Below are 8,843 nucleotides of genomic sequence, written 5' to 3'. Positions count from 1 at the left end.
ACTCGAGTGGTACTTATAACTTAATGAGTTTCACTTTACTGCTGCACCTCTGTCCGTCTGTTAGTCTTTCTCACTCTGTTCTCTTTTTCTCTCTCACATTCGGTTGGCCTCTCTGTCTCTGTTATCTCTCTCTCTCTCTCCAAATCAATGTCCTTGTTCCAGTGTTAGAATTTATTATCTCAGTTGCTGTTGTGAAGAACGTTGACATCCTAGCAACACCAAGTAAACATTTCTAACTGGAATTTGAAACTACGTTGTAAACTCTACTATATAATGATTATTTGGATGATGAATGATGATAATGGTAATTTTGTTGCTAGGCACATGACCACAAACTTAGTGCTGAGGGAACAATTGATTATATTGACCCCCACTACTAGACTGATATTTTCTTTTTATAAGACTCCAGAAGGAAGAAAGGTTCAATTAACCATGGCAGGATTTGAACTCAGAATGTAAAGAGTTAAAACAAATATTACAAGGCATTGTTTTGTAATAATAATAATCCTTTCTACTAGAGCTGATAAGCTGAGGAGCTGCCCCAGACTCCAGTCTGACTTGGCATGATTTCTACAGTTGGATGCCCTTCCTAATGCCAACCACTCCAAGAGTGCAATGGGTGTTTTTACATGCCACTGGCATGGGTGCCAGTTGTATGACACCAGTATGTGCCACAACTACAATTACACTTGATTTGATGGGTCTTCCACTCAAGCATGGCATATTGCCGAAGGTCTCGGTCATTTGTCATTGCCTCTGTGAGGCCCAACACTTGAAAGGTGCTTTTTTACATGGCACAGGTGTGTGTGTGTTTTTGTGTCTGTTTGTCTCCCACCACTGCTCGACAATCAGTGTTGGTGTTTTTACTTCTCCGTAATTTAGTGAGTAAATAGACCAATAGATTAAGTACCTGGCTTAAAAGATTAAAAAATCCCTGGGGTCAATTTGTTTGATAACAATTCTTCAAGGCAGTGCTCTGCCCCAGCATGGCTGCAGTCATGTCTCAGTCATTGGATTGTGACCCTTCTAGGGGATTGCCTTGAAGTGTTTTTTACTGAACAAATTGACATTAGTACATATTTTTAAGTTTGGGGCATTATTGGTCTTATGCTGAACTGCTGTGTCATGGGGCCATAAATAAACTAACACTGGTTATCAAGTGGTAGTTGGGGTACAAAGTCACACATAAGTGTATATCTTTTACTTGTTTCATTCATTGGACTGTGGCCATGCTGCAGCACCACGTTTGTGTGTGTGCGTGTGTTACTGTCTCCTTGCTTTGACTTCATGTGATAGTTGTAAATGAATGTCCCTGTTATGCGAGCAGTCTCGTCTGTTCCAATCTTCCGTGAAAATATGTCTGGTCATAGAGAATATTTCCTTGCTTGGAATTGGATGAGGTCGGCATCAGGAAGGGCTTCCAGTTGTAGAAAATCCACCTCAACAAATTCTGTCTGTCCCATGCAAGCGTGAGAAACTGGATGTTAAATGAAGTTGTTGATGGTTCAGTCTGTAGTGTATTAATTATACCACATCATGAATCTTTCACTGAACTTGCTTCCTTCTAAAAGAGAAACCAATAGAATACTCACACACACACTGTTTCAGTTTTGGTTTCTTCTCATGAAACAGGATCTTTCTAGATAATATATCTTTAGATTTTAGAATAGTCAAATGGACTTCTCACTCGAGTGGTACTTATAACTTAATGAGTTTCACTTTACTGCTGCACCTCTGTCTGTCTGTTAGTCTTTTTCACTCTGTTCTCTCTTTCTCTCTCACATTCGGTTGGCTTCTCTGTCTCTGTTGATATCTCTCTCTCTCTCTCTAAATCAATGTCCTTGTCCCAGTGTGAGAAGCTATTATCTCAGTTGCTGTTGTGAAGAACGTTGACATCCTAGCAACATGAAGTAAACATTTCCAACTGGAATTTGAAACTACTTCGTAAACTCTACTATATAATGATTATTTGGATGATGATGATGATAATGGTAATTTTGTTGCTAGGCACATGACCACAAACTTAGTGCTGAGGGAACAATTGATTATATTGACCCCCACTACTAGACTGATATTTTCTTTTTATAAGACTCCAGAAGGAAGAAAGGTTCAATTAACCATGGCAGGATTTGAACTCAGAATGTAAAGAGTTAGAACAAATATTACAAGGCATTGTTTTGTAATAATAATAATAATAATCCTTTCTACTATAGGCACAAGGCCTGAAATTTGGGGGAGGGGGGGATAGTCGATTACTCAACTGGTATTTATTTCATTGACTCCAAAAGGATGAAACGTAAAGTCAACCTTGAACTCAGAATGCTACTAAGCATAATAGTTTCATGGTTTGGCACAAGGCCAGTAGGTTCGGGGGAGGAGGGAAGTCGATTACATCAACCCCCAGTACTCAACTGGTACTTTATCGACTCCAGAAAGGATGAAAGGCAAAGTCGTGGAATCTGAACTCTGAACTTAAAGACAGATGTAATGCCGTTAAGGATTTTGCCCACTGTGCTAACAACTCTGTCAGCTCACCACCTTAAATAATAATAATAATAAGAGGAGTCAGAGAGCATAAACCTCCACCAAGGCAACACCAATGTCCTCTCAATGATTAGCCAGAGATGATTTTTAAAAAGAGAAATCGGAAACAAACTCGACTGCTCTCACAAATGAGAATACTGGAAATGAAAATGGCCACTCTCAAAAATTAAAAAAAGCAGGAAAAATAATCCAGAATCCTTGTCCAGTACCAGATCGATCCCCAAATCTAATCAGTTTGTGCCAGTCATGAGACCAAACATCCCTGAAAGTTTCATCCGAATCCATCCAGTGGTTCTTGAGATATCTTGTCCATGGACAAACAAACAAACAAACACAACTGAAAACAATACCTTCGCCTTTGCTAAGGCGAAAGTAATAATTTCTGGTCTAGGCACTAAAGAGTAGTTGATATACTCAACCCTTGTACTTGATTGATACTTTATTTTATCAACCCTAGAAGGATGAAAAACAGTCGACCGCCATGCGATTTGAACTTGGAGCTGGAGCAAATGTTGCATGGCATTTTTTCTGACATTTTAATTACTCTGCTTTACTCATCACCATAGTTGTAGTAGTAGTAGCAGTAACAATGATGATAAGGATAATAATTATGAATTCTAACTTTGGTAGAGAGCCAAAGATGATGGGTGGCAGGGGATGAATGCAGTCAATTAAAACAAATTTTATACTTGACTGCTATATATTTTAATGACCCCAGAATGATGGAAAGGATCATTTGACTTTGGCATGATTTGAACTCACAACATAAAACTATGTAACTAAATACTTTAAAAAATGTTGCTCTGTTGCTTTAGCTATCTTCCACTTGATAATCTCTCTTTATGTGTTATAACCGGGGGGCATAATACATGAGCATGGAGCTTTTTACATGGATGGTGCTTTTTATGTGCTACCGGCACAGAGAGCCAGTCAGGCGGCACTGGCAACGACCCATGCATGAATGGTGCTTTTTGTATGCCACCAGCACGAGAGCCAGTCAGGCAGCACTGGCATCAGCCACAACTACAATTTCCATTTTTGATTGTGATTTGATTTTTGATTTTACTTGACTCAATAGGTCTCCTCAAGCATGGTGTGTTGCCCGACAATTCAAAGCTACTTTTTAAAAGGGCTGGTTATGCAACACTGGTATAGGCTATGGTTGTGATCTCACTTTACTTGCCGGGTCTTCTCAGTCACAGCATATCTCCAGAGGTCTCAGTCTCTTGTCATTACCTGAAACAAAGGCAGTGTATTTTAACTGAAATATGGTAACTGAAGGGTTAACCGTCTGGTACCAACCTGCCTGAAACTACACTTGGTTCCGTGACACAAACTCCCTGTTTTGAAATGATCTTAATATAAATCCTCCAACATTCCATACAAATTTATGTTCCAAACATCAGTTTAACCTTTTGGTACTTAAACCAGCCTTATGTCTACTCATTTTATGTTCAAACTGGCCAGATTCTGCCTCTCACACCTACCCTACAATTTAATTCTAAAAATAAGCACTCAACTCATCAGGGTATTGAAGTTGTGAGACAAAGCATGGTTAATTCCAAACAATGTGAACAAATAAGGATTACGTTTGACAGTGTAATCTGTATGGTGACGGGTTAATAATGAACATTATTTTAATAAATTGTTTGTTTCAAAATTAATTGGAACAAAAATGGTATTTCAACAGAAATATGGTAACAAAAGGGTTAATGTCTTTTCCAGAACCACATTTGATCATAATATTAGTTTTTTCCATGTCTCAGATTTTAAGATGGGAACATGATATTCATATCATTCTTAAAGAAATGTAAGTGAATTCACTGTGGCCTGGTTCCTTTTCTGTTATTACTTGATTTGCTAGAGCAGGTAGTGAAATTTCTTCCAAATCACACCCACCCATCTTAAAAAAGAAAAAAGATACATAAAATAATGTAGTTGTAGACTGTGTTGGCTATGGTTGGAATGTCTTTGATCATGTGCCTGCTTGATGAGTGATCTATTGAAGTACAACAGATGGATTTCGTTTCTCCTTAGGCATCTCTCCCCCACCCACATTCTCGCTACCTACCCAACCACTTGTCTGTCTGTCTCTCATCCTTCTCTTGTATCGTCATTACTATTCTGCTACTCTTCACTCTCATGTATCCCTAGTCAACCCCAAGCCCTTATCCACCATTCATTACATCTATCCTTTCACCTTATCCAATCTCTTCCCTCTTCTTCCCTAGCTCCCCTACTTGCCATCCAATCAACATCTGCACTCTTGGTTCTTTTGTCCCCCCACCCACTCATTTCTACTCAGCTTGTACCTTGAAGATCCATATAGACCCCTCATCGCCACTGCTATTTTTGCCTCCTCTTGCAAAATGTGAACAGCTATGTAACCCCTCTACAGCAAGAGCCTTGTTCTGTTCTTACCTCTTCTCTCATATTTTAAACTCTCATTTCTGAGCATAAAGTTGTCTCTCTTGGGTTCCATAGTCTTACATGCTGCATGGCAACCTCAATGGTGTTAGTGGCACAAAAAAAAAAAACCCCCAAAAGCCCACCCAATACACTCTGTGAACTGGTTGTCAGGTGTGGAGACCATACCAAAGTAGACAGTGAAGCATGATGGAGTTCTTGGATCTGTTGGATTCTGTTAAACCATCCAAACCATTCCAGCATGGAATATAGACTTTGAATGGTGATGATGATGCTTTGTGTCTGGTTAAATTAGTTGTCTGTCTTAAACATTAATAAATATTTTAATTATTCTAGGTTAATGAAGTTGTGTTTTTGACCTGTGTAAGCATTTTACAAATATGCAATTTGTGAAGACCTGTTGAGGCAAGTGTGTGACACTTGTGTAGACCTGTTGAGGCAAGTGAAAATCAAATCAAATCAAATCAAACCAAATCAAAATAGATGAACATCAATGGAATTTGTATCTTTGTGGTACCAGTACCGTTGGCACACAAGAAAACCATCCGAACGTGGCCGTAGCCAGTACCGCATCGACTGGCCTCTGTGACGTGGGCACATAACAAACACCATCCGATCGTGGCCGTTCGCCAGCCTCATCTGGCACCTGTGTCGGTGGCACATAAAAACACCAACCGAAGACCCGGCAAGACTAGTCAGGCCATAACCCGTGGCCCCTACCTGGGACGTAGTCAGTCCACCTGTGCATACCTTCCTTCTTGTGACACTTGTGAAGACCTGTTGAGGCAAGTGAAAATCAAATCAAAACAAATCAAAATAGATGAACATCAATGGAATTTGTATCTTTCTGGTACCAGTGCCGGTGGCACACAAGAAAATCATCCGAACGTGGCCGTAGCCAGTACCGCATAGACTGGCCTCCGTGCTTTGGGGACGTAACAAACACCATCCGATCGTGGCCGTCCGCCAGCCTCATCTGGCACCTGTGTCGGTGGCACATAAAAACACCATCCGAGCGTGGCCGTTCGCCAGCCTCGTCTGGCACCTGTGTCGGTGGCACATAAAATCACCCACTACACTCTCGGAGTGGTTGGCGTTAGGAAGGGCATCCAGCTGTAGAAACACTGCCAGATCTGACTGGCCTGGTGCAGCCTTCGGGCTCCCCAGACCCCAGTTGAACCGTCCAACCCATGCTAGCATGGAAAACGGACGCTAAATGATGATGATGATGTTTGAGTTGACAGCTATGGTGGCAGTTTGGTGACCTGAAATAGTAATAATCTTAATTAGCTTTTCTCATTTAGTTCAGTGCTAATTGAAATGACAGAAAACCCATTAAGTTTCATAGTTAAGAAGTTTGCTTCCCAACCACGTAGCTTTTAGGTTCAGCCCCACTGTGTGGCACCTTGGGCAAGTGTCTTCTATAACTCCAGGCTGGCTAAAGCCTTGTAAGTGGATTTGGTAGATGGAAACTGAAAGAAGCTTGTCTATCCTCCTCCTCCGTGTTTTCCATGCTGGCATGGGTTGGATGGTTTGACAGGATCCAATGAGCTATAGGGCTGCACCAAGCTCCAGTGCCTCTGTTGGTATGGTTTCTTTGACTGGATGCCCTTTCTTACACCAACATCACTTTACAGAGTGTACTGAGTGGTTTTTGCATGGCACTAATGAGGTCACTAAGTATACATACCTGGATAAATATATAGGGGTGTGTATGTGTGTTCTTGTCTTGACATTGTATGATAGTTGTAAACTGTCATACATGTGTCATTTGCTTCTAATCTGTGAAAACACGTCTGACTGGGGTTGATAAAATATATTATATGTACAGGCATCAACTATCATGTACCTTTTCTTTTTCCTGTCCCATTCAAAACTCATTTGATTTTTGGATGGGAATTAGGTGACATGGTCAGTAAATTTAGTAGAGTGACCAGACATGTTTTTATGGAAGACTGGAAACAAAGGAGACTGCTTGCATGATGACCACATTGATTTACAACAGTGGTTCTCAACTGGGGTCCATAGACTCCTGACAGTCCATATAAAATTTTGGTGGAGTCCACACAAGCAAAATAGTAAATAGGAGCTCCACAGTTGTATTTCAGGGGCACATGAAAGAATTTTGCTTTAAATGTATTTACTGCAAGAAAGAGCTAGGTGTTTTTCTCTAGCATTATACATAGTTGAACATGCACAAGATGTGTGAAAAACAAAATAGGAACTTTGAAAGAAGTATCTATAAAACTAGTTTATAAATATTGAATGACTATGGGGAGGTCCATCAGAGTAGAATGGTTATCAAAGAGGGTCCATAGATCCATAGATTTAAAAAATGGTTGAAAACTACTGGTCTACAACTATCATATGAAGTCAAGGGAAACACAGACACACACACATGTGAGATGGCACGTGAGATAGGCTTCTTTCTGTTTCTGTCTACCAAAGTCACTGACTAGGCTTTGGTTGGCCTGGGGCTAAGGATAATAGCATAATAGTGAACCACTGATTGTAAAGTGTTTGTGAGAGAAGGATTTTCCTGGATAGCGTCACATGGCACATTAAAATTGCAGAGGCATTCTGAAATGGTATTTAGAGAATTGGGTCAAGGTGATTGCCAATGATTTGTTTGTTAGAGTTGTAATGTCTGTGTTTTGACAGTATTTGTCATTCAGAGACAGGTGTCTGTGCATTAGCAGCATCTGTCATTTAATTATCAAGTATCACATATGTTGTGTGTCTTTTACATCTTTGTTTAAGAAAGGTATATAGGTTTAGTGGGATAACTTGAGGCTGTATGCTGATGCTGTCTGGGGAGAGTTTCGGATGATACCATTGCTGTTAGATAGTATACATAGTCAATGGTAAAAGGGTTACAGCATTAATAGCATGATTTAAAATGTAAAAAGGGTTGATGGAAGATTGTTTTGTTTTATGCTGTTGGCAGATTGTCTACAGAAGAAGCAAAGAAGATGAGGTTTTGGATAAAATAATTGGGGAAGAATTTTAGGATAACACTGAACAGGGTCATTTGTTTCACCTGTGGCAGTATGATGATCTGGCGGTGAGCTGGCAGAATCGTTAGCACGCCGGGTGAAATGCTTAGTGGTATTTCATCTGCCGTTACGTTCTGAGTTCAAATTCTGCCGAGGTCGACTTTGCCTTTCATCCTCTTGGGGTCGATGAAATAAGAACCAGTTATGCACTGGGGTCGATATAATCGACTTAATCTGTTTGTCTGTCCTTGTTTGTCCCCTCTGTGTTTAGCCCCTTGTTGGTAATAAAGAAATAAGTATGATGATCTGGATGAGATACCAAACTGAAATCAATGGTGGTAATATTTGTTTAGGGACCCCAGTTATGAATCAAATGGTAGATGATCCTTTGGCTAAGGTGCACAGGCACATGGCTTAGTAATTAGGGGTATTCAGCTCACGGTTGTAAGGTCACGAGTTCAATTCCTGTTGGCATGTTCTGTCCTTGGGCAAGGCACTTCATTTCGCGTTGCTCCAGTCTACTCAGCTGGAGAAAATGAATTGTACCTGTAATTCAAAGGGCCTGCCTTGTCACATCCTGTGTCAGTCTGAATCTCCCTATGGACTATGTTAAGGGTACATGTGTCTGTGGAATGCTCAACCACTTACACTTAGAAGCTGTTCTGTTGATTGGATCAACTGGAACCCTCGTAACTGATGAATTGCCAATTTACAGGGCTCAGAGGAAGGTTGGCCTTTAAACAGGTAACACACAGGTCTTGATGTCACATGAATTGGTTGTCTTGCCCGATGGTTAAACAGGTTCTGCGTTTCATGGGTAAGCATGGGAGAGTGTGAGACTTGCAGAGTAAACTGAATAAGTAGCAGAAAGGTAAG

The 8,843-nt window shown here is 40.5% G+C and overlaps 1 protein-coding gene across 2 annotated transcripts in view; it reads left to right on the top strand.

The window, feature by feature from the left end:
- The window catches only part of LOC115218504 (transmembrane protein 185B-like), a 39,249-nt gene that overhangs the window by 9,130 nt on the left and 21,276 nt on the right, over window positions 1-8,843 (top strand). The window lies entirely within an intron of this gene.

The sequence above is a fragment of the Octopus sinensis genome, linkage group LG13 (assembly GCF_006345805.1).
Source record: "Octopus sinensis linkage group LG13, ASM634580v1, whole genome shotgun sequence".
In the NCBI taxonomy this organism is placed as follows: Eukaryota; Metazoa; Mollusca; class Cephalopoda; order Octopoda; family Octopodidae; genus Octopus; species Octopus sinensis.
This window is presented reverse-complemented; position numbering and strand designations above follow the sequence as displayed.